At 50.7% G+C, this 27,494-nt stretch overlaps 1 protein-coding gene and 1 long non-coding RNA gene across 7 annotated transcripts in view; one reads left to right on the forward strand and one right to left on the reverse strand.

Moving 5' to 3' along the window:
* Rbfox3 (RNA binding fox-1 homolog 3) overlaps positions 1 to 27,494 on the forward strand; it is a 424,557-nt gene that overhangs the window by 292,772 nt on the left and 104,291 nt on the right. The window lies entirely within an intron of this gene.
* Positions 20,206 to 23,233, reverse strand: LOC121436071. Its single transcript, XR_005972643.1, has 3 exons — positions 23,199 to 23,233; positions 22,978 to 23,100; positions 20,206 to 20,322 (listed from the first exon to the last, which is right to left on the reverse strand). It is a non-coding gene; the product is annotated as an uncharacterized LOC121436071 (long non-coding RNA).

Consider the following 27,494-nt stretch of genomic DNA (forward strand, 5'->3'; position numbering starts at 1 on the left):
GATGTCTGTAGCCCTCAGATTGACCTAGGCGCACCGGCAATGGACAGAGTGTGGAGACTCGAAAGCTCGCTTACTCGCTCTGTTGGAACTCGGTGGATAGTGTGCCCACAGCTGCCCTTGGAGAATCAGTGGCTAGCCCAAAGACCCTCCCTGGACCAGATTCACTGAGGCAAAAAAGGCCAGAAACTCCAGTCTCATGAGTAGCTGAGAGTGGCATTCTCATACACTGGAACATCATCAGAGAGGTGGCATGGGATTAAACCCTGGGTCTCTTGGTTCTCAAGAATAGGCAGTGGGGACAAGGAGGGGCGAGGTGACGGAATGAATTGATAGAAAATCCTGTGCACAGGGTCAATGAAGAGAGGAACCCACATTCATTCTAATCGTGCACACCAGTCCAGGGTGACCTGTCCCCATGTGGCTCCCAGGCTACATCTACATGGGACCTCCTGCCTGTGTAGCATGGCCTCCAGGGAGACACAGAAGATGCCATGACTCTGGAGCCTTGGTAACAGGACAGAAGATAAACATCCCGGGATCTAGGAGGATGAACCCAAACTGCTCTATTTGGTGGAAGCCTTCAGCTCCCCAGCCTCCCTGTTACCCCACCAGACCCATTGCTCTCCAAATACAGAGGCTTTTAGAAGACGGAGGGGAGTCCTGGCCTCCAAGCCTCCCACCGTGGCCTGGGTTACTGTTACTTGAGTCCAGATGCACGTGCCAGATAGTTGGCCTTGAAACATTTGACTTTGACTAAGTAAGAGCCGTGTGACATGCCTGGCAGAGTCGTGAGGAGTGACTTAGAACTGGAAAGGCAGAACCAGGAAGGTGGGACACTTTGCCATGCTCATCTGTGCCAGTGCTGCCAGAGACAGGGAATCCCAGGGCCAGAGGAGCCCCAAGGGATCAGACTCAGGTATAGGGGAACACTAGTATAAGGAAAGGGTTACAGGGAAGGAGGGGGCCTGCACCCCCAGATTTCCTGTCAGTTCTGTCCTCAGACCCACCCCCAGCAGAGAGAGCAGAAGGGCCCTTCCCTTTCTCAAGATGTAGCCACAGACCTGGGTCTCTGGTGTGTTGGTTGGTGCTTCAGGGTTGGTGGGAATGGAGCTGAATCGTACTGAGTCTGGAGGACAAGTCCCCTTATGAGGTCAGTCAGCGCTGGTACTCGCCCCCAAGCTGAAAGAGGCAGCAATTGGTGTGAGCCCCTCATCCCATTGTTTCAAAATGGCTCTCTTCCCAGTGCCTTCCAACACACCTGTCTCACGGAGTCACTTAAATATGAAAGCATTTCACAGCCAAAAGCAACCTTTGCTGTCGTCTTACCTGGGTGGCCCTCCTCGGCCACGGCCTTCCCAGTGCCTACTTCAACTGCTCCATCGGCCCACGGCCCTCCCTGCTGTGGTTCTTAGGTAGGTTGTTTATGAAACCGGCAGATGTTACCATGGAGATCCACAGACTCCAGTGGAGAGCCAGCCAAGCCCATTTTGATTCTTGCTCCTTCCCACCTTCGAAAGAGGGGCTGCAGGGCTTGGGGGTGGGGTGTCAGCTAGGACCTCGTTTTTTTTTTTTCATATGAGAAGTAGAAATGGCCTTCCATCTGGGGCTGCAGAGAGGGCTGGAGGAGGCATGCCTATGCAGAATAAAGGCCCACAGCCATCTGCTCTTTGTGGCAATGTGGACAGAGATAATGAAGGTAGTTTATCTAGAGCTCATGAAAGATGCCCAGTCCGACTTCCTTTCAGCCCAGGAACACTACTTCCCTTCATCTTGCTTCTGCTCACTTTAAAAAGAAAGAATTCACCTGTAGGGTCTGGAGAGCTGACTTGGCCGTCAAGAATACAGGCTGCTTTTTAATGTTTTTTATTTTTTATTTATTTTCTTTTATGCATATGAGCATTTTGCCTGTGTGGATATATGTGTACCACTCATGTGCCTTGAACCGCGGAAGGTTGGAAGAGGATGCCAGTGCCCTGTAACTGGAGTGGTAGATGCTTGTGAGCTACCAGGTGGGTGCTGGGAACTGACCTGGGGCCAATGGAAGGGCAGAGCAATCACTCCGGCCCCAAGCACTTCCTTCGTTTCAGTGGATCAGGGTTCTGTTCCCAGCAGCCATATCAAGATACCTACAACAGCCTGGAACTCCAGGTCAGAAGATCTGACGCCTTCTTCTGGCTTTCAAGGGTTTTGCACACATGTGGTGCATGGCAGAGAAGCAGACAAAACACCAATATACATAAATTAAAATTTAAAAACAAAAACCTCACTCACAAATAGGTTTTGGGAGAAAATGGGACCATTCTGGAAGCAGATCATGTAGATAGCAGCGTAGCACTGTGGGCGCTCGGACCCGTGCATTGTCAAGTAACTGAGATAGCAACAACTGTTGTGTATCCAGGACAATGGCCGGAAGGGTTCCAAAACTGTGTGCACGGGGAATTCAGAGACTTCGCAAAAATAAACAAAAAAAAATAGATATTTAACTGCAGAGGAACCCAATATGCTCTTGCTGATATATAAACAAATGCACACACCCATACATACACACATGCATACACACATATATACACACATATACATACACATGCACACTCCCACACACTCATTTTGTTTCTAAGCTCCTATGTGGCCTCCTGAGATGCTGGACTTAGGGACCAGCGCAGGGTGTGGCACCCTCAGCCCTTGAATTCCCTCTGTGTATTCTCTGGCTCCAGGTCCATGTGTGAATGATCTTGGTCCCGGCTGGTCTGTCTTCAGTTCACTCCTGCGGATGGAAGCTACCAGAACTTGTACCTAATTTCAAACAGCACACAACAGCTGCTCTGGATCGTGGGTGTGGCCATGATAGCTGCCTTTCCTTTAATAAGTGTTAGAATTAATCTGCATAGGATGAACACACAGTGACCACCCTCTTCAGTGACTCACACAGTTGCCTCACAGTGGAAGGCCGAACTGAGACTCCACATCCTGTTTAAACATCCACAGAGTTGGTATTTGTGGATGATGTACTAGGGATGACTTAGGGCTGGGGGGCCAAAAAAGAAAAGGAAAAACAGAAACATCCCCAAATCACAGGAGACATAAGCTTGGGAAGTTCAGGTGAAGCCCCGTGTTCTGGGTCCCTCCATCTTTGCATGTTAGATGATGCCTTGACTTCCTGCCAAGCGTGGAATGCAGTGGAACCTTCCTCACCGGGCCGCTTCCTCCTCCCTGAGAGGGTGCTTCTGCCTCCCTCTCCCGGGAGCCAGCAGCACTGGGCTCCAGATGCACGAGGGCCAGGCTGATTGCAATTCTCTCTGCTTTCTCCTTCCCTTTTCTTAGAGAGCCCAGAGCGCCTCGGGGAAAATTGGCAGAATAAAAGGTATAAAGACTTTCTCTTTTCTCTGTGAATGGTTTTTGACAGATATGAGCATGTTGAACATCTCACGAGCTGCTTGTGGTGAGCGCCAGGAATTGCTGGGGTTTCCCACTCACTGGTGGGAGGGGAAGATTGGAGAACGATGGGAAAATTTGACATCTCCTCTCTCATCCCCTGGCAGATGGGTTTGAATTTTGCGAGGTAGGAGGCTCAAGGGCAGAGAAGCCTAAATGGCAGGACAATAGTCCAAGGATCCTGTTCTTAGGCAACTCCAACCTGCCCGAGAAATAGCATCAATTCCTTCCTAGTTCTGCCCCTCACTCTCTCCCTGCCCTTGGCACTCTTGTGCCCTTCCAGTTACTCAGTGAGTGTCCTCCCATCCCTGGGGCAGTGTGGTCTTAAATCCCACTGGCCCTGGGCTTGCTGGGCCAGTGTGGTCTAACTCCTCTCCCTGGCCTAGTCTCTTGGAGGTGGGAGCTATGGAAACCTGAGGCTGGACAGTGCTGGAGGCTGCCTGTCACTTGGTTCTCTTCTTGACTTGCTCTCTACCCACAATTCCACCTACAGCGCCACCCAAAGCTCCGCCCATGGCCCCCCACGGCTCCGCCCACAACTCCACCTAAGTAAGTTTTACTTGACGTGGGGGAGGGGTACTGTCCAAAGAATGGAGATTTGTTGTAACAAAATTAGGAACTAGGACTTTGCAGCCCTCAGCCTGGTGGCAGGGCTTCCTGCTGAGAAGCTCCTGGGTCTGTGGTTGGGTCTGAGCCTGTGGTACCGCTCACAGAACACCTAATGCTGGACAATTTAGAAGGAGAACAGATAGAGCTGGGACGTAGCTCAGTAGGGAGAGTGCTTGCTTTCCTGGGATGCACATGGCTGCAAGTTCCATCCCTAGCATCATAGGTCCACACCTGTGATCCTAGCACTTGGGGATGGAGCCAGGCGGACCAGAGATCCAAGGTCATCCTCTGCTACTTAGTGAGTCTGAAGCTAAACTGGGCTACAGGAGGCCCTCTCTCATAAAGGGGGAGGGACTAGAAAGATGGCTTGGTAGTTCAGAGCACATGTTGCTCTTGTCCAAGACCCAGGTTCAGTTCCCAACATGTGTGTGATAGGCCATAATTGTGTGCAAATCCGGATCCAGGAGAGCCAGAGCCCTACTGGCCTCCACAGGCACCGGGCACACATGCGATGCACATACATACACGCAAGCAAACACGCACATACATACCCACAAGCAAACACGCACATACATACACACAAGCAAACACGCACATACATACACACAAGCAAACACGCACATACATACACACAAGCAAACACGCACATACATACATACAAGCAAACACTCATGCACATAAAATAAAAATAAATAAATCTTTTTTTAAGAGACAAACTTAGCAGTTCACAGTTCTGATGGTTACCTAATGTTGAGCCCATTTCTGCCGTGTTAACGTGTCAAAAGGCTAGAGAGACAAGGAGGCAACTGGACCTTTTATTTGGGTGTGTTTGTATATATTATACACATGTGTGCATGTGTACATGCAAGCCTATACCCCTGAGGCAGGAGGTGGAAGCCAGCATCTTGGACGGCCATTCTCTTTATTTCTTTTTCTTTTTCTTTTTCTTTTCTTTTTTTTTTTTTTTTTTTTTTGGTTTTTCGAGACAGGGTTTCTCTGTAGCTTTGGAGCATGTCCTGGGACTCCCTTTGTAGACCAGGCTGGCCTCGAACTCACAGAGATCCGCCTGCCTCTGCCTCCCGAGTGCTGGGATTAAAGGCGTGCTCCACCACCGCCCAGCTTTCCATTCTCTTTATTTTTTGAGATAGTCTCACTGAACCTTGTGCTCACCGATTGGCTAGACTGGTTGGCCATCACATGGATTAGAGTCACCTGCCACCACACCCTGCCTTCATGTGGGTGCTGAAGGGCTCTGCACTCAGGTCCCCCTGTTTGTGCAGCCACTCACTTACCCACTGAGTCATCTCCCCAGCCCCCCAAATCCCCCTTTTATAGTGGGGAGGCAGGGCCTTTATCATCTAATCCCCTCTTGACCTTGTTCATGTAACAAGTAGTTTCCACAGGAGGGGGCATTCAAGCTCAGCAGATGCCTCCAGTGTCTTCTGTATGTCAGAATCAAAAGTGGTTCCATCAGGTTGAAAACTTGTAATGTCTTTGGTGCTGTGTTGGCCCCACAATGTCTCTGGTTCCCAAAGCAGTCCTACCCCATGGAGGGGAGGTCCCATGGGGAAGCTGGCCTGCACCCAGCACACAGGCTGTCTGTGGACTGGACTGCTCGGGCTCTGTTCATTGGCTTTGGTCAGCTTTTCGTCAGCGTGAAGTCAGGGAGCCTCCTCCCACATGGCCTTGGGCTTCTCACGGTGGGTAGAGCTTTATAAGTGGTCCTAAGTGCAAGACACAATCTGGCTCTTTGTTCTTTTTTGAAGTTGTATTGGCACCAGGCCTGGTGACACAGGCCTATCATCTCAGTGCTTCCGGGGCTGAGGCAGGAGGATGGCAAATTCAAGTCCAGACTGAGCTAGGTACTGAGATCCAGTCTCAGAAAGACAAACATGGCATGTTTTCAATCATACATGTACAGGGCATCTGAAAGCAAACGGAAGGCCCAGCCAGAGGGCTCAGCAGGAAAGGCTGAGAGCTGGGACCTACGTGATGGAAGGAGAGAGTCAGCAAGCAAGATGTCCTCTGACCTCAGCATGCGCTTGTGTACGCACGCACATACACACACATAAACACACACAGAGGGTTTCTCTGTGTAAAAGTCCTAGCTGTCCTGGAACTCACTCTGTAGACCAGGCTGGCCTCGAACTCACAGAGATCCACCTGCCTCTGGCTCCCGAATGCTGGGCTTAAAGATGTGTACTGCCACTGCCCAGCATAAAATAATTTTTTGATATAAGGTCTCACTATGTAGCCTTGGTTGTCCTAGAATTCTCTATGTAAACTAAGCTGGCCGGGAACTCACAGAGATTTGGCTACTTCTGCCTTCCAAGTGATGAGATTAAAGCATGTGCCACCACACCCAGATATAAATTATGTATAGAAATTAAGAAAATAAAAAAATAATAATAGGGTGTGGTAAAATAACAGGGTGCTATGGGGTGGCATATGCTCAAAGCATGTTGTGTGTTTGCGTGAAAATAGCCTCGTGTGAGCCTATCCAACAAGTTTTAAAGCTGCATTGACTGTTCTAGACACCTCACACAGCCATGTGAATTGTACAGCGAGTACACGAGTTTTGTAAAAAACGACCAACTAGGATTTCAAGCAGGCTCACCCCACCCTGGATCACGGGCAGGTTCCCTATCCTGCACATGGTCTGCCTCCACACTTGGAAAGCTAGTCCTCCATCTCCCTCAGTGGTGGACAGTCCTTGGTGCTCCTGTGAGGTCCGGCAGACCCACTCCCGTGGCTTGCATCTCGATGATACCTTCATGGCGTTTTCCATTCCGGCTCTGGCTGTTGCTGCTGAACAGAAATCACATTCTTCTTCACTTCATGTACTGACCTGGTGTCGTGCAGCCTTGCTGAACTAGCCCGCTGGCTCCCGAAGCCGCTTCTTGGTTCTGCCCAACTTTCTGTGCGGACAGTGGTATTGTCGGTGAGTGAAGGTGATGGCCCTTCATGGCCTGGGGATCCCTAATTTCTTCTGAGGGCCTTGTTTCACCGACTAAAGCCAGCATGGAGTGGAACAGAGGGCAAGGGCTGACATCCTTGCTTTCCTTACGTTAGTTGTGGTGTTCAACGTCCATCCCTTGCTGAACATTTTTGTTACTATCACGTTTATTTATTTGTTTAGTGGAGGACATGTCCATGCTATGACCCACGCGTGGATGGAGGTCAGAGGACTGCTTTGAGTCACTTATCTCCCGCCATCACGTGGCTCCCAGGGGTTAACCTCAGGTTGTCAGGCTTGCTAGTGAGCCACTTCTGCCCACTGAGCATCTGTTTAAGCCAATTAATTTTAAGACTTATTTATTTCTATTTTATATATATGAGTATTTTGCCTTCATGTTTGTCTGTGCACCATCTGTGCGCCTGGTGCACATGAGGCCGGAAGAGAATGTCAGACCCCCCTGAATTTGCAAACAGTCATGACCGTCCATATGGGTGCTAAGAATTGAACCTTAGTCCTTTCTAAGAACCATCAGGGCTCTTAACAATGAACCATCTCTCAAGTCCAATTTTGTTGAGCTTTTTTGGGAGACCAAGTGTAGAATTTTGTCAGATTCTCCCCTGTGCCTACACAGGCTTCTTTCTTGGCTTATTAACTCAGTGAATTCCATAAGCTGACTTTAAAACCTTCGTGTGTGTTTATTTTAAATCATTATTTTATTGTCTTTATTCTCACAGTTGTTCTTTATTTCCTTGTTGTCTTAGTTAGGGTTTCTCTCGCTGTGAAGAGACGCCATGAGCACAGTAACTCTTAGTAAGGAAAACATTTAATTGGGCAGCTCACAGTTCCAGAGGTTCAGTGCATTTTTATCATGGTGGGACAAGGCAGCATGCAGGCAGACATGGAGCTGGGACTGGAGAATGAGGGGCATCCTGGTCTCCCAGGCAACGGGAAGTGGTCTGAGCTAGGTGTAGTTCGAACATAGACAGCCACGTATTCATATTCTGGGTGGTCGTGGTGTGGACCCGCGCTTCCTCCTAGGACTCGCTGTGAGAAAGTCTTGTTGTGTGTGTGAAAACACCTTCGTTTTATCTTTTATAGCTAAGTGCAGCATTCAAGGTTATGGCTCTAGGCTGCCAACGGGCCTTCTATTGGTAAGATCGTGTACCGCGATCTTACTGTTCCCTTAGTATACAGTGTTTCTCTTTTCTCCGGCTACTTTAAAAAAATACCATTTTATATGTATGTGTATGAGCATTGTCATGTATTTTCAAGTGTCTTCAGATGCCAGGAGAGGGTGTTGGATCCCCTGGAGAGCTGACCAATGTGGGTGCTGGGAACTGACGTCTGCCCCTCCCTCTGTAAGAACAGCAAGTGCTCTTAGCCACCTTGCCACCTCTCCAAACCTAAACGATTTTAATGACATTTATTTGTTTGTTTGTTTGTTTGTTTTGCGGGGTAGAAGAGGCACCATAGCGTGTATGTGGAGGTCAGAGGTCAACTGTGGGAACCGGTTCACGCCTTCTACCATGTAGGTCCTGGGAATTGAACTCAGGTAGTTAGGTTTAGCAGCAAGCACCTTTACCCACTGAGCCATCTCGCTACCCATCTCACACTGGAGTTTAGAGTGATTTAATCGTGACTTAAAAGTGTTTTTCTCCCTGTTTCCTGGGCTTTGATTTGTGAAACTTCTTGGGTTTATGACTTTGGATTTCTTTAACTCTATTTGTTGCTAAGGTGTGTGGAGATGGTGGTAGGGGGTCTACAAGCCACGACTCTGTGTGGAGGTCAAAGGGCCCTGTGGCATTGTTCTCTTCTCCCTCCTTGGTTCCGGGGACTGAGTTCGGGTTGCCAGGCAGGCCTAGCAAGCCCTTGATCTGGGCCATCTCACCAGCCCTGCATTTGCATTTTTTTGTTACATTTGCAAACATTTTCACCATTTTCTCTCAAATATTCTTTCTGTTCTCTGTCCCTCTCAGAGACCCATAAAAGGATGTGTGCTGGGCAACTTGAAACTGCCCCTGCCCAGTAACACTCCACTCGACTTTTTATGTTCTTTTTTTCTAAATTTTTTTAGGATTTCATATATAAGCACCATATTTACATCATGTCTCTCCTCCCATCACTTCCTCCATGACCCCAACTCCCTCACAAATACACGACCTCTTATTCTTCTATTGTTATTGCTACACACACACACACACACACACATATAAATACAACCTGCTGAGTCCACTTAATGTTGCTTCTATGTACATGTGTTTAGGGTTGACCTAATTGGTAAACAATTAGGGAACTTGTCCCTGGGGAAGACTGGTTTCTCTCTCTCTCTCTCTCTCTCTCTCTCTCTCTCTCTCTCTCTCTCTGCAGTCACTAATTATGTGTAGCTCTTCTTCTAGCGGTGGGGGTCTTGCGAGACCTCCTCCATCCACGTTATCTTGCCAGCCGCTGGTATCGTTGTGCAGGTCTTGTTTAGGTGACCATGTTGTGGAGATTTCCTGGTGCAGTTTTCCCATCCCAGGGCTCTGTCTGGGTGCAGGCACCCTGGTCCTCTTGCTCTTACACTCTTTCTACCCCTCCAGTGGTGTTCCCTGAGCCTCAGGTGTGAGGATTGTGTTATAGACAGATCAGCTAGAGCCGGGCAGCCCACAGCAGCTGTTCTCGGTGTGGGGACCAGTTCGGATTTCTCAGATGGTCTCCATCTGCGGAAAGAGAGGCTGCTCTTAGCTCATTCTCCCTTACGTCTCGCTCTGTGTCGACACTCTTCCTCCTTCCACGGTGTCTCGCTGCTGTTAGTCCAATCCAGGATTTTTCCATCTCAGATACAGTTTGTAGAGCTAAAGTTGAAGTATGTGGGGTTTTGTTTTTCATTTTGTTTTTTTAATAACTTCTTCAGCCGACTAACTTTCAGGAATGTGGAATATAGTGTATAATACCTGCTTTAAGATCTTCGCCAGCGGGACTGGAGAGATGGCTCAGTGGTTAAGAGCATTGCCTGCTCTTCCAAAGGTCCTGAGTTCAATTCCCAGCAACCACATGGTGGCTCACAACCACCAGTAAAGAGGTCTAACGCCCTCTTCTGGCCTTCAGGCATACAGACAGAATATTGTATACATAATAAATAAATTAATTAATTAATTAATAAAAAAGATCTTCGCCAGCTAATGTGTCAGCCCCAGGCTCCCCTCATCTCTGGGGCTGCCTCTTTTCACACCTGGTAACTTTATAAATATATCTTATTTTGCGTCGGGGGGGGGGGAATCTGCCTGCATGTATGTCTGTGCACCACATACCTGCCCGCTACACATGAAATCCAGAAGAGGGCTTCAGATCCCCTAGAACTGGAGTCCCAGATGGTTGGGAGTTGTCGTGTGGGTGCTGAAAGTCAAACCTGGGTCCTCTGGAAGAGCACCCAGGGCTCTTAACTGCTGAGCCATCCGTCCATCCCTGTGCCTGATAAATTTTTATTGGATGTTGGGTGTTGTTAGATTTATATCATTGGGAGATGGGTATAAAGAATTCAGCGCTGCCGCCGAGCCCTGGCAGGGTATTCCTGTACATACATATCCCTACACTCCAGGTGCAGTTAGGTTACTAGGAGACGACTTGCCCCATGACCCTGGCAGTTTTTATTTCCAGATTGCCAGAGGTTCTGAGCTGATTCTTGGTCTAATCATTCCTGCGACTGGGGCCTCAGGGACTATAATGTCTTTATCTCCCAGCTGGCTGCTCCCAGCCCCACATGAAGGATGGGCACTCTTAGGTGATTCTCGCCTCAGCCATGGGGGCCGTGGTTGGGCGCTGGATGGAGCCTGTCTGTAGGGTCTCCACTCTGGTCAGCACTCTCCCTGCCAGGGTTCTGCCCTACAACTTTAGGCACCTCGATGCCTAGCTCACGGTTCTGCTTGCTCAGCCCGGGTGCTGGGCTCTCCTCAGGGACCCTGCACCATGGCCTGAAAACTTTCTCGGGACAATAGGGATCCTGACTCTCCCCTTCTTGGTCTCCTGACTCTCAACCTCACCTTTTACAGTTGAAGACCATTCTTTGGTTGATTATTGATTCATGCAGAAGGCTACATGCATCCTTGATTCTTCACCTTGCCTAGAAATGGCAAGTTTTCTTCTTACTCTTGGATACACCCATGAAGTGATTGCATGGCCTTTTGAAGGGTGCGTACGTAGGCATGTGCATGTGCACAGACCCAGGGGTGACAGACATGTGCCTGTCCTGGTCCCCATGTTCCCTAGGGTGGGAAGAGTGAGGATGCATGAAAAGACAGGCCATGTGGCTGTCAGAAGCACTTGGGGGTTTGGAACTTGAGGTCGCAGTGTGGAGCTTGGGGTCCCAACATGGAAGCCAACACTTATGTTTTCTTCACTATAAGCATGGCAACAGGACACCTCAGCATCAGGGCATAGAAGTTGCAAGGACCTCGCAAAGTGCAGATCATGTAATGTCTTCTTGGGAGAATCTTGTCTATGAAAGAGGAAAGAGAAGACAGAGAGACTGGTGAATGCTAGGTTCAGCGACCCCAGACCGCCACAAACATCCCTGAGTAAGCTGTGCTGAGAGCCAAGCATCCAGCCTTCCCAACACGGTCCCCACACTGACCTCATCTGAGCTAGATAAGGGTGAAGCCTCCCTCTTAACGTTCTCTGGACACAGCATTGCCAGCCAACAAGGGGCTTGGAGTCAGCCCAGAGACACCCTGCCTACGCTTCTTTTTATGCCAAGCATGTCCCTTAGCAATGGTGATTGTGGACTTCTTGGCTTGGGTTTCTGCACCCTGCCACATAGAAGGAACTGGTGGACCAGAATGATTCAGGAGGGGGCAGGGGTTAGCTTTCCTGCCCATTCTGGCTCTTTCCCCTTGGAGTTATAGCTCTACTCTCCAGGCTGTTAGCGTCCACTTTGGAGATGGAGGATGGAACACAAGACTTCTGCTAGTTGAAATTGTATCAGAAGTCATGAGATCTTTGCTAGGTGTGTGTGGGGGGGCAGGGGAGCAGTTCTAGAGAATGATCTCCAAATACATGGGTGGCGAAGGGTTAACTCCAACTCTGGCTGTGCCTGACAAAGCTCCCCACCTACATCTTGCCATACCAAAGGTACACTTTGGATGTTTCAGGCTGGATAATCACCTCCCAGCTCCATAGTTCTGTACCACAGAACATGGAGAAGTTTCTCTCTCTCTCTCTCTCTCTCTCTCTCTCTCTCTCTCTCTCTCTCTCTCTCTCTCACACACACACACACACACACACACACACACACTCATACACACACACTCATACACACACACACACACACACACACACACTCCCTGCAGGCCCCCAGCTAGGAGGTTTGTGCTTCCAAGGAAGGAGCAGAGCTGTAACATGAGAATCAGGATTGGAGGGTAACAGGAGGATAAGACTGTACAGATGTGTGGAGGGCTGGAGACCCAGCCTGTGTTCTCCCTGGAGTATTAATTACAGTTGGAGTCTAAGCTTGTCAGGGCGTGCTCTGCTCGGGCAGAGTAATTGATAACGGTTGGGAGCAGTGGGTGGGTCACAGCGCAGGAGCAGGACACCAGGACACCACGCTCGCAGCTGTCTGCCTGCTCCACAGTGGGAAAGGCAGGAAGCTGTGAGCCCCTGCCAGCCTGGCTACCCCATCACCATGCCTCCTGCTCATTCAGCCTTCAGTGAGATGTTGTGTCTGAGTTCCTGGGAGGTCTGCAAAGCGGGCACCGTCCTCCAGCCAGTGACTGGGGCAACAGAGTGCCCACTCACACTGATCAGCACAGTTGTGTGTTTTAGAGTCTCCCTGGTGGTGATGTCACCATTTGTGGGGGTCAAACCAATCTCAGTCCACACCTGAGTCTCCTCCCTCTCATATGAACATCACAGAGCACAGTCAGGGGCTGCCTGAGCAACCTGCCTTCCCCTTTGGGCTGCTGCCCCTGCATCCTAGGCTGGTACTGGAGGAGAGTTTCACCCTGCAGTGGCCAAGGAGGGAGATGGAAGGGCTGAAATATAACCCTCCCAAAAGCACACTCTAGTCACACAGCTAGGGGCCACCTCCCAAGGACACCAGCAGCTTTAACCAAACCTTCGACACACCAGCCCTTGAGGAACATTCCAGATCCATTAAACTGCTCCCAGCTCCACTAAGGCTCATGTCACATTGAAATACAAAATGAATTTTGTTTGTCTCCAAGAGTCCCAAAGTTTTAATGGTTCTAGGGGTGCACAAAAGTCAAAGTCGCAAGTCTTCCCCGAAAGTCAGGCGAACGCCGCTGAGCAGCAAACCCGTGCTTCCAGCGCACAGGGCCAGAATGAAAATTCTCACTCTGGAGGGGGAACGAATGGTGGGAGGAGAGACCAAAGCCAGGCCAAACCCAGCAGGCCAAACTAACCCTGCAGAGCTGGACCCGGCATCTGGGGCATGCAGTGGGGGCTGCATGGGAAGCCCTTCTCTCTCTTTCCTTGGAGAGCCTGACCATGGCTCTTCCCCCTTCCCTGTGCTCTCATCCCTCCCTCTGTCCCTTTACCCCCTCTCCCATCCTCTCCTCCCCTGTGCCCTCACCCCTCCCCTGTTTTCTCCTCCCTGTCCCCTCACCCATCTCACCCCTCCCCTGTTCCCTTCCCCCTTCTTTGTCCTTTCACCCCCTCTCCTGTCCTCTCCTCCCCTGCCCCCTCTCCCCCTCCCCTATCCCCTCAATTCCTTCCCTGTCCCCTTACCCCTTCCTGTCCTCTTCAGCTCTGCCCTATACTTCCATCCCCTTTCCCTGTCTTCCTAGGACCTGTCACTGACCTATAGCTTTCTTCTTCCCCTCCCTTTTCCCTCCCTCCCCTTCCTCTTCTCGGTCTTCCCCTGACCTCCCATCACTTCCCCGCTCCTCCAAAGACCTCCTTCCTGTCTTCTGTAGTCCCATGCTCTACTTTGCTGACTTCTGCTCCCTATACAGGGTGACTCTCAAGAGGACAGGTGGCATTGGCTCCCAGTCAGGACAGTGCCAGCTCGTGGCTTGTGCTCAACAGATTCCTCCAGGGACTGCCCAATCTGTGAAAAGGACTCAGGGAGCCCTAGTCCCCACCCTCCCCATCCCACAGGGGTATTTGGGTAGCACTACCGAAGGTCTCTCCTCTCTCAGACTTGCTGGACTCAGAGGGCTCCAGGCACCATCTGGAGTGGCACACGAAACTGTACACGCTGCAAAACTGGTGGAGAGGTTGGTGGAAGTGGGAGTTTATGGGAGGTTATGAGCACACCAGTCTTTCTCTTGGCAGATTCGGGGCACAGGGGCAGCCAGCAGCATGGGTGACTGGCCAAGCACACCCAGCACCCCCAATAACAGTGATGTCTGGGAGGGGACCCAAGGTCAGAGATGCTGGCTTTCTGGAGTGCAAGTTGATCCCACAGAGCCCTGGGGTGGCTGGTTGACGCCTCCTTTAGCAGCTCTGTGTGACTCCCAGGCCGGTGTGATCTGAGCGGCCTGTGTGGCAACAGGCCGGTGCCTGGGGCGTCTTCGACTGTATGCTGCAAGGCTCTGCGCACGGCCCTATCCTGGTCACAATTCATGTCAGTGATTGTGCAAACATTTCAGGGGCAAGACAGGAGCAGAGATGAAATTTCCTAAACCGTGGTAAGAATAGTTGTAAAATCTGGTTCGTGGGTCCAAAAACATACTGTAGGAAGATTTGGGGCTCACTATGGAAAGTTCAGCCAAATTAGTGTCACGGGACACCATCAACCCCACTGGGGCATGGTTGACAGTTCTGGGGTAAACCGGTGGTGTGCAGATAAGCTGCATGTGGGGTCACCTGGGCACACACAGGTGACTGACCCTAGGTCACTTTCCTTGGATGACCTGCGTGAGGCGTGTTCAGCCACATCAGTGGGGATGGTGGGCTCACTCTTGAGTGTGTATGACGGCTGGGGGATACCTCACAGCCCAGAATACAAATGAGGTGAAGGCTTACCCCCAGCACGCCAACAGAAATGTAGTAAAAAGGTTTCGCAGAGCAGGACAAGACTTAGCAGCCAGAGACTCGCCCTGGAACACTGGGACCTGGCTGTATTAGGAGGGAAAGGCAGCTTCAGGTACAGCCAGCAGGGTATGGGTAGGTACAGAGGTCAGACTAAGAAGGGGAGATTTCTCTCCTCCTGAGGCCTTAGCTGGAGAGAGGAGTTGCACAGGAATTCCATTGTCCAGGGAGGGAAGGGGAGAAATAGAGTGGTTCCAGGAGCCCGCCCAAGAACAGGTCATACCTAGGTGGCTGCCGCATGGTGCTGGTAAGAAAGGAAGACTCTGCCCGCCACTTTAAATCAGCAGTCAGACAATGCTGTGTCCCCCACCTCACTCTCTGCTGAGGTGCATCCTCCTGCCCACGTTCCTCTCTGGCTGCTGAATTATTGAGAGCATGTGTGCTTTATTGCCGAGCTGGAGGGGTACTGCGGCATAGCAGCCAAGCTCGGAGTGTGTCTGTGGTCCAGGGGGGGTCATGACTGGCCTGAGCTGTCCTCTCTAGAACCCCCCAATACGGGAGCTTCCTTCTGCCCTCCCCTCCCTGGCATAATTTATTCATAACCGCCAGCCTTCTGACCAAGGCTGCACATCCTCCCCCACTCTTACGCCACTGTTTTAGAAGGCTGCGGGTTGAATCTGAGGCAAATGGCATTACCTGGCTCCCATGTTAGGGCTCTGGTTGGGGTGGGGGGCACCCACAGCTGCTGGCCATGGCAGGTGGGGGAAAGAGCAAACCCCTAGGGATTAACTCCAGTGTATGTCCCATTAGTATGGGGTGCAGTAAGTATGTAGCTGTGTGTGGAACTGCATGTGGTGGCAAGTATGTAGTTAAGTGCCTGAGGAAGGGAATCAGTGCTTTTGGTCATATGTGTGCATGCAGGGGCTGTGCATGTGTGTATGTGTGTGTGTGTGTGTGTGTGTGTGTGTGTGTGTGTGTATGCAGACCCATGCAAGGATTGTGTGTGTGTGTGTGTGTGTGCAGATGTACATGGAGTCATACGCAGGGACTGTGTGTGTACAGGGGTGTAGAGAGCCACCTGTAGGGACTGTGTGTGTGCAAGCATGCATAGAGCTGTGTATAGCCATGTCCCTGGATCTCCCAGGTGTGCCTGCCAAGACAGATCTTTAGAGAAGCACCTGGTGCTCATTCTGACAGATGCCCCCTCCAGGTAGCAGTTTCTAGAGGGTGGTGGCACACTTATCCCAGAGTTTGGAGACACCACACCCCCTGCCCACCCAGAGAGAGCTCTCCAGAACACAAGTGTTCACTCCTTTCTCCACACTCTCTAAACTCAGATAAAGTCTCTTCCTGGCCATTCCCCATTCCAGAGTCCTCAAGATCCACTAGTGTGGGAGCCCCTGAACCTCCCTCCTTGGGACCTGCCATGTGTCAGACTTGGACCTGGGCCATGCTGTAGCTCAGCTCTGAGCAGAGGGCCAGGTGGCAGAGTGACCAGCATGGACAAAGCCAGGCAGGACCTTCAGTGACTTGATAGTGAGCCCGGAGCTGGCTCAGAGCTGCACAGCCTGGGGACTGAGAATGGAGCTGAGCTGCAGAGAGGGAAGACGGACCAGAAAGACCAACCAGGATCTGAACTTCCTAAGACAGCTGCAGGGGACAGCAAACCCACACACCAGAGAGGATGCAGCCCCTGCCGCTAACCCGCCTTGCCACCCTTCCCCTGATGGGGTCTTCTTCCTGCCTCCCCAGGAGCCAGGGTTCCGAAATGATGGTGTATTTTTGGGTATGTACCAAGCATGGATGACCGTGGTGCTTTCTTTGCTCTTGGTAGGTCTAGGGTTGGAGGGAGAGAGAGAGAAAGAGAGAGAGAGAGAGAGAGAGAGAGAGAGAGAGAGAGAGCTAGCAGAGTATACACTCCTACACGCCTCCCCAGCTGAGCCTCCCATAGCTGTTCCACCCTCCCCCAAGCCCAGCGCAGGCAGCAGTGACAGGGTCAGAGGGTCCCCAGACAGAAAGTACTGACTGCTGCAGAACCCAGCATCTCTGACTGGGTCAGTCTCTGGGAAGTGCCCTACAGATGTAGGCTGCACTACCCTACCCATCTCTCCGTGTCTACCTTTTCTGGCCTTAAGAAAACCCTCTGGCAACCCCCATCCCAAGCTTGAGGTGAAGCCAAGCACATCACCCCAGCCAACCATTTCCACTCCCCTTCATGCTCCTACCTTTGAGTGACAGAAACAGGAAAAATTGATCCAAAAGAATGTTCTGAACCAACACCCCAGCTCTCTGAACCCAGAAACCTAGGAGGTCAACCCTAGAGAAGGGAAGAACCCGCACTCAGCATCCACCCTCTCCTTTCCTGGCTGGCCCTTTGCCTCTTTGCCAAGGAGAAGATTATGGGGTGGCAGATCAGTAGGGAGGGTATGGAAGCTGGAGGAGGGACCTAGCAATGGCTCCCGGGAGTCTGAGGTTGTGGCCAGTCTCACAGATGGTGTCACCGGGACTGGCCTCCACCAAACCTCCCTGGCCTCTTTTCACTTGGGGGCAGAATCAGCACCAGGTTGTTCCTAGGTCCTTGGAGCTATCCCACCCTTACAAGTTTAATGATTCTATTGATATTGCCCCTTGTGGGGCCCCTGGACCTTTTCTGATTGTCAAGGCCATTCCCAGATAGCCATTAGGCCCTCAGATAAGATGGATTCTTTTCCCTCTGCCTGCCCTTAGCTTGTCTGGCAGTAGGCTTATCCCTCCCATAACTCTTGAATCCCTTTTGGAGGCAGGGACAGAGGGTGTCTCCCTTAGGCTGGGGTCCACTCACAGGCTGCCTGGAAAGGGCTCTGTGTTGTCTAAACACAGTTTCTAGGTTGGTCTGGCTTAACTGGATGCTACTCCCAGGACCCTCCACCCCCAGCCAGGGACCTCTGTCCTTGCAACCCTCAGCCAGGCAGTGGGGAACGTCCTAAGTATTCCCTTGCTGAAATATCCAGGCTATTTTAGGACAGGGGTGGATCCTAACCGGAAAACTCTCCCTTCTCCGCTTCCTGATGCACTGGCCCTCCTGAGGCTCCACCCTCAGGCTGGCACTGGGAGCCTTGCAAAGAAATAGAAGTCCTAGTCACTCCCTCTCTCCCTGAGCAACCTCACCCAAACAGGTCATCCAGTGCTGTCAATCCCACATCAGACCCCACAGGGACCCCTACTGCCTGTTAACCACCTGACCTCCGCGTTCCTCTCCCACTCGGCTCATATCCCTGAAGACCAAGCCTTTCTTTCACCCCATGGTTTGCAGAAAGCACAGCACAGCTCTTGGGGAATCATTGTGACTTGCTGAGCCCAGCTCCCCAGCTCTGGTCCAGTCCTGACTACAGGCTGGGGCTCTCTTCTCTCTACTGCTACTCTCTCGCCTCCTCCTCTCCCCTCCATCCTCAGCTCTGCTTGCCTGGCTCCAGTCTAATTGTGAATGAGGACCCGATTCAACCCTGGGATCTTGTTCCACTCGATAGACCATCAGGCCCTAAGTCGTTCCCTCTCTGACGCTACCCTAACTGCTCCCACTTTCGTTCAGGAAGGGCTCTCAGGAAGGGAGACAGGGCCTTTAGTATAGGTGCCCCTACCTTCAGGAAGTTCTCCTGACGACAACCATCACTCCCCTGACTAGGTCTCATCCCACTCTTCTTCCTGGTGCCACATTGTGTCTCTGCTTGGACAGGGTTCCAGGAACCTCAAACACTGAAAAGAATGGATGGATAGATGATGAATGGATAGATGGATGGATGGGACGAATCAGGATGAAGCCCAGACAAAGTATCAATGAAGTGCTATTCCATATAACGCCCAGCCCTGTCCAGCGCTACCACCCCCAGCTTACCTGTGACCAAGGTCACCTGGCGACCATGTTTTCCTACCCAATAGAGGCAATCAGGCGAGGCATTGATGTTCCCACTTTAAAGCTGACACTGTAGCCAGTTCCTGCCCTGTTTGTTATGGGTGTAAAGATGAGTGAAGGTCCAGGGTCTCCGCTCCGCAGAGCTAGGCATGGGTGTGGGAAGGGGAACTGACGCCTGTCCCTTAGAATGACTGTGGCAGTTCCCCTTATAGGAGAGGGTGCAGAAGTTACTGGTGCCTTGTGAGGAAGGCCTTCCATCAGAGACCCTTGCATGCTTTGGGAGCATCCCCATCGTTGGAGACCCAGAGTGTCCCCTGGGAGGGCTGCCACCGAGGGGAGATAGGATATCAGAGAGTGCCGTGTGAGTGTGAACAATAGACCGTCGTCATCTACCTTGGACTTGAGCAAGGATCTTTCTCTGCCACTAGGCAGCTGTATGGCATTGAGAGAGTCACCAGACCTCTCTGAGCCTTGGGTCTCTCCTCTGTAAAATGGCAGCGAAGACTGGGTGAGTTGCAGGATGCTTTGCGTGTATCATGACCAGTGCATGCGATGGGAGAGAGAGCATCCACTCTCAGGTCTGGACTGGTGATGAAGTAGTCATTCTGCTTTCCTGGCTCACCTGGATTCTGCCCAGTGACCCGTGCTCTCATCCACCAGGTATCCTACCCTTCTCCCTTTGGGGACCTGAGATGGTCTCATCCCGGGACTGTTCCCCCTCTGCTTTCTCCCTGTCCCCTTGAGAACACCACTGTCTCTTCTTCCCTCCTGCTCAGCAAACCCCCTTCACCCCAGGTTCTCCAGCTATGCACAGCCTGCTAGCCCCACCCCCACCTGCTCTGCAGCCCTTGTGCATTCTCTCTTTATTCCCTGGGGTGGACACCCTGTCATCAAGTGGACCACATGCCTAAGACACCCAGGTGGCCATGTTGCCTCCTGGCAAAGGTGATGCCTCTGGTGACCAGCAGACTCCCGGGAGACGCCACACTGCCAGCTCTATCCTGCTAGAGCAGCTGTGGGGTTGTACTCGCACCAAAGTGCAGGTCCAGCCTTCTCCATCACTTTAGGATGAGGTCCATGCGGCTTAATCCAGCGTCCCAATGCTTGCTTGGCTCCCCTGTGGCTCTAGGAACAGCAGCAGAACACTGGTGCTGGTCAGCTCCGTTGCCTCGTGTGTCCAGGTTTGCTTGACTTCCCCATCGGGCAAGAGGAAGGTGAGGCTGGAAAGGGCAGTGCTTTCAACTCCAGCACCCACACACCATCTCAGGGCAGGGCTCATCAGGAGCCTGTGTCCAGGACATTCTCCCCTCCCACCTCACCTCCAGCATGTCTGGCGATCTTCTGAGTCCTCGGGGTCTCCTTATATGCCACTGGTATGTGGCACCCCTAGAATGCGAATGCCTTTGAGGGCGGGAGGTGTGGTCTTCCCGGCATTGTCCAGAAAGGGAGATGGACTTGGTGAGAGCTTGTAGAACAGAGAGAGATGGGAGGAAGGGGGTACTGATGGTGGCCTGTGTTTATCCAGTCGTGGAGCCTGCTGTGTGACCGGAATACCTCCCAGAGCCTCCTCCTGCTGGGCACAGTCCTAAGTGAACACAGGGTGCTGGACAGTTGATGGGGCTGCAGCGTGGAGGAGACAAAGGATCCTCCTCACTCTCTACACTGCTCAGCCTCAGGCAAGGCCTTGGATTTCAACCAGTCAGGGAGCCCTGGGGAGCTAGCAACTCCCTGCTTTGTTCAGAGCTGGACCCCAGGACTGAAAGGACTTAGCATAGGGGAGAGAAGGACCCTTGTACGAGAGAGCGATAGTTGTCTTCTGTCTGTGAACAGGGGTAGGGAGTGGGGACAGGTAGTCTAGCCCCTTCTGGTGGCTGCAGACTGGAGCTTGGCTTCAGGAGTGGCTGGCCATGGGTGGGGATGCCAGCGGAAAGCGCCACCAAATTAGCAGTGATTGCAGGTGAGACAAAGAACAAATGGGGTAGCGGAATGAGGTGCTCTATAAATATTATGTTTTAAAAGTTTGCCCTGGAGTAACAGAAGCTGTTTAAATGTGAATATCCTGTCTGCATTTTAAAAGCCTGATAAGAAACTAAGTTTAGCAGCTGTTTCCTGGGGCCACTCTACTGGGGGTCCCTGCCCTCCCTCTAGTTCCAGATCTCCTGGGCCCTCAGAGAGCAGGAAATCCCACCTCACCGTTCTAAATCGCCCCTCTCTCCCATCTTCCCTGGTGGCTACCACTGCCTCAGCCTGCTTCTTCCAGATGCTTGCCTCTCTGCCTTCTCTCCTGTGGTCCTGCCACCACTGACCAGTTAGAGCTGGCAACAGCTTCTTCTGGTCCCACCCCTCATGGTTGGCATCCCTTGGAGGAGAGCCGCCCTGATCTCCAGCCTTCTCACCAGTCAAAGCAAAAACCTGTCTCTCCCACAAGGGGACTGCCTCGCGTATGCCGGTAACAAAGCGTCGCTGTTTCTGTTTTTCTCCCGGTCACCTCTGGAAAGGTGGGCGCTATCCCCCAGGTAGCAGCATATTAGGACTTGGAAAAGCAAGACCGGTATTCACATGATTAAAGGGGGGGAGGGTCGGTGGGCAAGTGAGCAGGACTGAGCCCCGGAAGGCACAGAGCCTAGTCAGCTCTGTGGGAGCTGCAGCCTCTTGGTAGTCAACCCCCAGCAGGAGTACCCAGGGAACAGTTTGGGGGGCTGGTTGGCATCTCTGGAACCTAAAAGTATATTGACAGTGATGAGATCTGACAGCTCCCATGAGGCATCAGGCATGGGAAACAAGAACCCATTGTCTGAACAATCCAAACCTAGTCACAAGAAAAACGAGAAATACCATTATAGACATGACCCGTCCAGCCTTTGGCTGAGGTGAAGACATTTCTAAGTCCCAGGACAGTGGCAGGGACTCCTCGGGGCTGGAGGAAGGGGTGCCTCCTGGTTCTAGCTCATGCTTTGAAGCTTTCATAGATGGCCCTCAACCACCTACTTGCCTCTCTCTGCCCAAGAGGGAAACAACCCAGAATCTAGAATCTGGGGACACTGGTGATTCCAAAGGGACAGACAAAAGCCATGGTGGCAAGATGGCTAACATCTCGGGAAGTAAGTAGCACAGTATGGGGATTTTCTTATGAAAGAACCAAATGGCTTTGAATACCAATCTCTGGGCAAAGCTAAGGACAAATGGGGGAAAGTGAGCAATTTGGAAAAGGGAATGGGACCACAGTGGGACCAGAAAATCACAGAGCAGGGGGCAAGGAGGTGAGACGTGACTCCCAAAACTAGAGGCCCTGAGTCCCACAGGAAGGGGATCTACCTTGAACAGAACAAGCCAAGGTCAAAGAGGGGAGGGGAAAGGTCAGAGGTTCCACAGGTGGAGGGGTGGGTATAAACAGCACCCCCAAGGGTATGTGGGGCCTGAGGATAATCCTAGAAAAGGGACCCTATCTCTTCACTCTGTTATCTCTGCTGACTTGTCCCTGGCATGGTGATGGGGCAGAGGCAGGCCTGATTGCTTTGGTCTTGGTCAGTCCCTCAGAGGCAGCAGGATTGTTGGAGAGAGGGGTGGGGGACGTTGTCTTCCAGGGTCCTGGGTTACTCTAACTCGGGAGTTTGGGCCATCTAGACTCCCCTGGCCTAGAAGGGTATTCCCTGAGACTAGGGACCCCTCCTGTCCCACTTAGGTCTCCTTGTCTACAGAAAACCTGGGATGAAGTGGGGGTCAACAGAGGTTCCAAAAGCAGTCAGTGACGTGTTAGCGCTGAAAGGAATGGCAAGATACTGCAGAATATGGCAGCACCTCCAGGAGAGCTGCCCAGGGTGCTCAGGGTTTCGAACCCACCACCACCTCCACCACAATTCAACAGTGAGAAGCAAGGCTTGCCAGAGTCTGGGCGTCTTGGGTGAGGCCACCTACAGCCACATCCTACCTGACTTAGAAAGGAGATGATTGGCTCGGTGGTAACAGGGGCTCTGACAGCTGTAGGCAGGACAGGTATACCCCATGCATTGGGCTGAAGACTAGCAAATCCCAGCTAGTTCCCTAAATAGGCAGGGTCAGCTTGCTGTGATCTCGAAAGTTCTTATGGGAGGAATCTGGGGTTAAAGAACGTTTTGTTTACCTTCCTGCTACCATTGCTGGTCAGCAGTTCCGGCTTGGCATATCCTGCTCGGGTTCTGGAGGGTGAGTCGGCGAGATACGGCAGGGCTGGCGTCGGCAGGGTCAGAAGTGCAAGCTGCAGTTGCTGGAAGGAGCGTCATGATTCAGGCTTGTCTCCCCATGACGGAGGTGACAGCCCTCCACCCTATCAGATCTCATACCCCCGTTCCCACCCCTGCTCACATTAGGGTTCTCTGCCTGCCTGGAGGTGTGTTTCCCCACCTTCTCTCCACACCCCTGGGTGTGTCGGCCAGGAATGAGCCATGGGATTCTGGGAAGGGAGGGCCAGCCTCTGACACCAGCTCTCTGACAGTGCTGGGAAGCTGTGGTTGAGTACCAGGCTGTACCCATGTCCTGCCACCAACCCGAGCACAAGCTACACAAGTACGAGCAGATAGACCCTCTGTGTACCACACAGCCCCGCCTTTTGGAGGTGCACCCTCCAGAATGTAAGTAGGGCTATTACAGCCCTTTGACGCCATAAGCCCACTCCTGGGACCGCTCGTTGAGGAACTAATTTAAAAAGAGAAGAGAGTTTCAAGTACCAGGATATTTAAGGCAGTAGAAAAAAACCGCACCGGCAATCCGCCACCCACCCTGCGGCCAGGTAATGGTTAAGCTACTTACACAGCAGCTTGGACCTGAGGGTGGGAGACCACGCTGCTGAAGGCACCTGAAATATCATTAAGAGAAAGTAGGACAGCCGCTTACAGCGAGAAGGACGCAATAATTACAGATAGAGGGGAGAAAGCAGACTGGGTCACGGGCATGCACTGACCAGGGGTCTAGCTAGGAAAAGTCAAAGAAATGTTTTATTTTCTTAATTAGCAAAAGAATAGTCTGACTGGGTGTGGTAGTACACACCTGTCATCCCCAGCACCCAGAAGGCTGAGGCAAGGGAATGCTCAGGAATCCGAGACCAGTCTGAGCTATATCGTGAGACCTAGTGTCAAAACACTAAATAAGGGCTGGGGTATAGCTCAGAGGTGCAGCACGTGACCCAAGGAAGAGGGGAAAGGAAGAGAAAGAGGAGAAAGTCCTCAGGCAGGAGAGAGAGGCCGAGTAGGGATGAAGTAATAAGAGTGGCGGGGCTTCGTTCCCCACACCCGGCCGCCCACATGGCTAGCTTATGCCCCAAAATAATTACACAGACACTGTATTCTTTTAAGCACTGCTTGGCCCTTTAGCTCTAGCACTTACAGGCTAACTCTCACATCCCGATCAACCCATCTCTAATAATCTGTGAGAACCGGTCTTACCGGGAAGATTCTAGCCTAGTCCATCCTGGGTTGGAGCTTCATGCCTTGAGTGGGGCATCGCATCTCTCCCAGGCGTCTGCTCCAGAGAGGAGAGCTGTCGAGTCTGAGCTCACTTCCTCTTCCTCCCAGCGTCCTGTTCTGTTTACTCCTCCCACCTATCCTCTAACCAATAAAATGGGCCAGGGCAGTGCCTTTATTAGCCAATGACCTTCCTCCATCATTTCCCCTTTTTCGGTTTAAACAAAAAAAAAAAAAAGCTTTAACTTTAACATAGCAAAATTACATATAACATAACAGTTATCAAGTAAAAGTTACAATAATCTTTATCATGACTAAGGAAAACTATAACTATAACTAACTATTCTTAACTCCATCAAAGACTCCAGAAAGATATAATATTACCTAAGTAAACAAGAACTAAGAAACTTCAAACTCTAGAAATGACAAAGACATCTCGCTGCCTGGACAGTCACCCAAAGTTCCTCTGTACCGTTGGGGCTTCCATCTTCAGCCTTCAGGCCCATGGTATCCAGCAGACATTTCCATAAAGCAGGAAAATTCAAAGTCAGTTCAGTCACTATCTGTTGTGTCCTGCAGAATGTCTCGCAGACTCTTTCAAAATGAATCAGGAACCCCGAAAGATCATCTCACCTTAGGCAAGTTCAGTAGTCTTCTCTCTGCGGGTTCTCTGTGTCCAGTTTATGCAATAGTCCAGGCAAGAACAGTTTCTTGCCCAAATGGCTATCAAACTCCATAAGGATCCTCTTTGATGCCCATCTTCCTCTCGAAGTAGATTGGTGCTGCCAGGAGCAGAGTGTCTCATTGTCATGAAAAGTCCTCAGTTATTAAAACATTAAATGTCCTATTCTGTAATCTTTGAAAGACATGAAGAATGTCTATCTAAAATATATCTACGCACATCTAGAAAATATTAACTAACATGACTACAAGCTTTACTATTATCGATGATTATCCATTAACAACCTATATTTCTTAATTATACAGTACATATTTAAATGAACTACACAATCACAATACCTTAATCAAAATCAGAAACACTTATACATATAACAAAATTGACCTTAAATCTCTATCAATAAAGCAAAATCTATACTAATGCAAATTATTCATACCTATATCATATCCCCCTTTAAATGTAAAAGAACATTTATAAACATTTTTTGGGAATATGGGCGCAGTTATTTCTCTCCAAACTGCTTCCTGCTGAATGGGGGCGTCGTTAATTAGGTCTTTCATGGTATAACCTGTGTGCTAGTTTCATCTCAGTTGGCAGTTGAGCGAAGCAATTTTTTGAAGGCGTTCACACCAACCCTTCAGGAGGGCGTGGTCCATCATACCAAATCGGAATAGAAGAAATGAACAGCGTCTCATCCTCTGTGAAAACAAAATAAGAAACTCCTTTCCAAAGTATCATGTCCTTAGATCCAAATTTCAAATTCAAGGCATTTTCAAAATATCTATGTTGGATTAGTTCAGCATAATTTATAAATAAATATCTTTTAGTATCTGTTGCTCCTTCCTCAGCATCTAAATGATTTAAAGAGAGCATAATAGCATACAGTATCAAGATTCTCTGTGTATTTTCCATCTTTGTGCAGCTTTGTTTTAACCTCTATTTTGTTTATTTTTACTTTTAACTCTTTGCTTTTTGAGACAGGTTATCTGTATCTTTGACCTGAAGTAACTCTGTAGACCAGGCTGTCTTTGAACTCTCAGAGATCCGCCTGTCTCTGCCTCCCAGGCATTGGGATTAAAGGCGTGTGCTACCACACCTAGAAGTCACTGAGGTCTATCTCCCTCTGCCTACCAAGTGTTGGGATTAAAGGTGTGTACCACACACAACAACTCTCTTCCTTTTTTTTTGTTACTTTAAGAACTTTAAATTTTAGTCTGCATATATTTTTAACACACTTCAAACCATTTAGAAATTTTCTTTGTCTTTGAATCTCTCTTTACTGTATATCTCTCTTTTTCTGACCACATGAGTCTTTAATTTACCAAGCGATCTCAGTAGGACTAAAGGCGTGGCTTTGCCAGCTGGATTCAGTCCATTCCTTAGCTTTCCAGCCTCAGGGCGGATATACAGGCTGTAGCCATGTTTACTGCCACAACTGTATGGCATTTCAAGGTCCCTGCCAGCAAGTGAGCTACAACAGACAACACTCAAGTCCTCTCTCTCGGTAGCCAGCCCTCCTGCCTCAAACAGTCAGAGTTTGCCCTGGCAGGACAGCCCAGAAAGCTGGCATTTTTAAACGGCGCAGCTTTTTTCCTGCTACGGCTGAAAACCGAAAAGCATGCGTTCAGCTTTTCGTCAACACCGTTTAAGTGTTTCGTGGCAGGACCTCTTAATGAGCTTCAGGCATTGCAGCTAAAGCTGAGTCAGGAAGCTTCTCTTAGATGAGGCACTTGCTTGCCTCTAGCAAGCAGAGTAGAACCGAGAAATTGCTGCTACCAAGAAACCAGGCACAATGCTTTCATTTTGTTCTAGAATTACTTCCCAAGCTGTCTCAGGCTTTATGTGGAAGCAGTTGTCCACGTGGGCGCCATATGAAGTAATAAGAGTGGCGGGGCTTCGTTCCCCACACCCGGCCGCCCACATGGCTAGCTTATGCCCCAAAATAATTACACAGACACTGTATTCTTTTAAGCACTGCTTGGCCCTTTAGCTCTAGCACTTACAGGCTAACTCTCACATCCCGATCAACCCATCTCTAATAATCTGTGAGAACCGGTCTTACCGGGAAGATTCTAGCCTAGTCCATCCTGGGTTGGAGCTTCATGCCTTGAGTGGGGCATCGCATCTCTCCCAGGCGTCTGCTCCAGAGAGGAGAGCTGTCGAGTCTGAGCTCACTTCCTCTTCCTCCCAGCGTCCTGTTCTGTTTACTCCTCCCACCTATCCTCTAACCAATAAAATGGGCCAGGGCAGTGCCTTTATTAGCCAATGACCTTCCTCCATCATAGGGAAAAAGAGTTCATCTCCTGGATCACAGACTTTCCCCAATGCTCTTCACTCAGTTACCCCGAGAGGGGTCCAGGCTCAGTCTCTTTCCTTGTGCCCTGACCTGTGGTCAGGCAGACACCCTTTGTCTGCCCTAGTCTTTGCACTAAAACACCCCCACAGATAGGTGGACGTCGTCTTGTACGGCTGACATGAACTGTGCACCCTCTACGTGATGCTGTCTCGCTGGTTTTTACTGAG

This window comes from Microtus oregoni, unplaced genomic scaffold (assembly GCF_018167655.1).
Source record: "Microtus oregoni isolate MIOR12 unplaced genomic scaffold, Mior012 000048F_ref0000485, whole genome shotgun sequence".
NCBI classification, from domain to species: Eukaryota; Metazoa; Chordata; class Mammalia; order Rodentia; family Cricetidae; genus Microtus; species Microtus oregoni.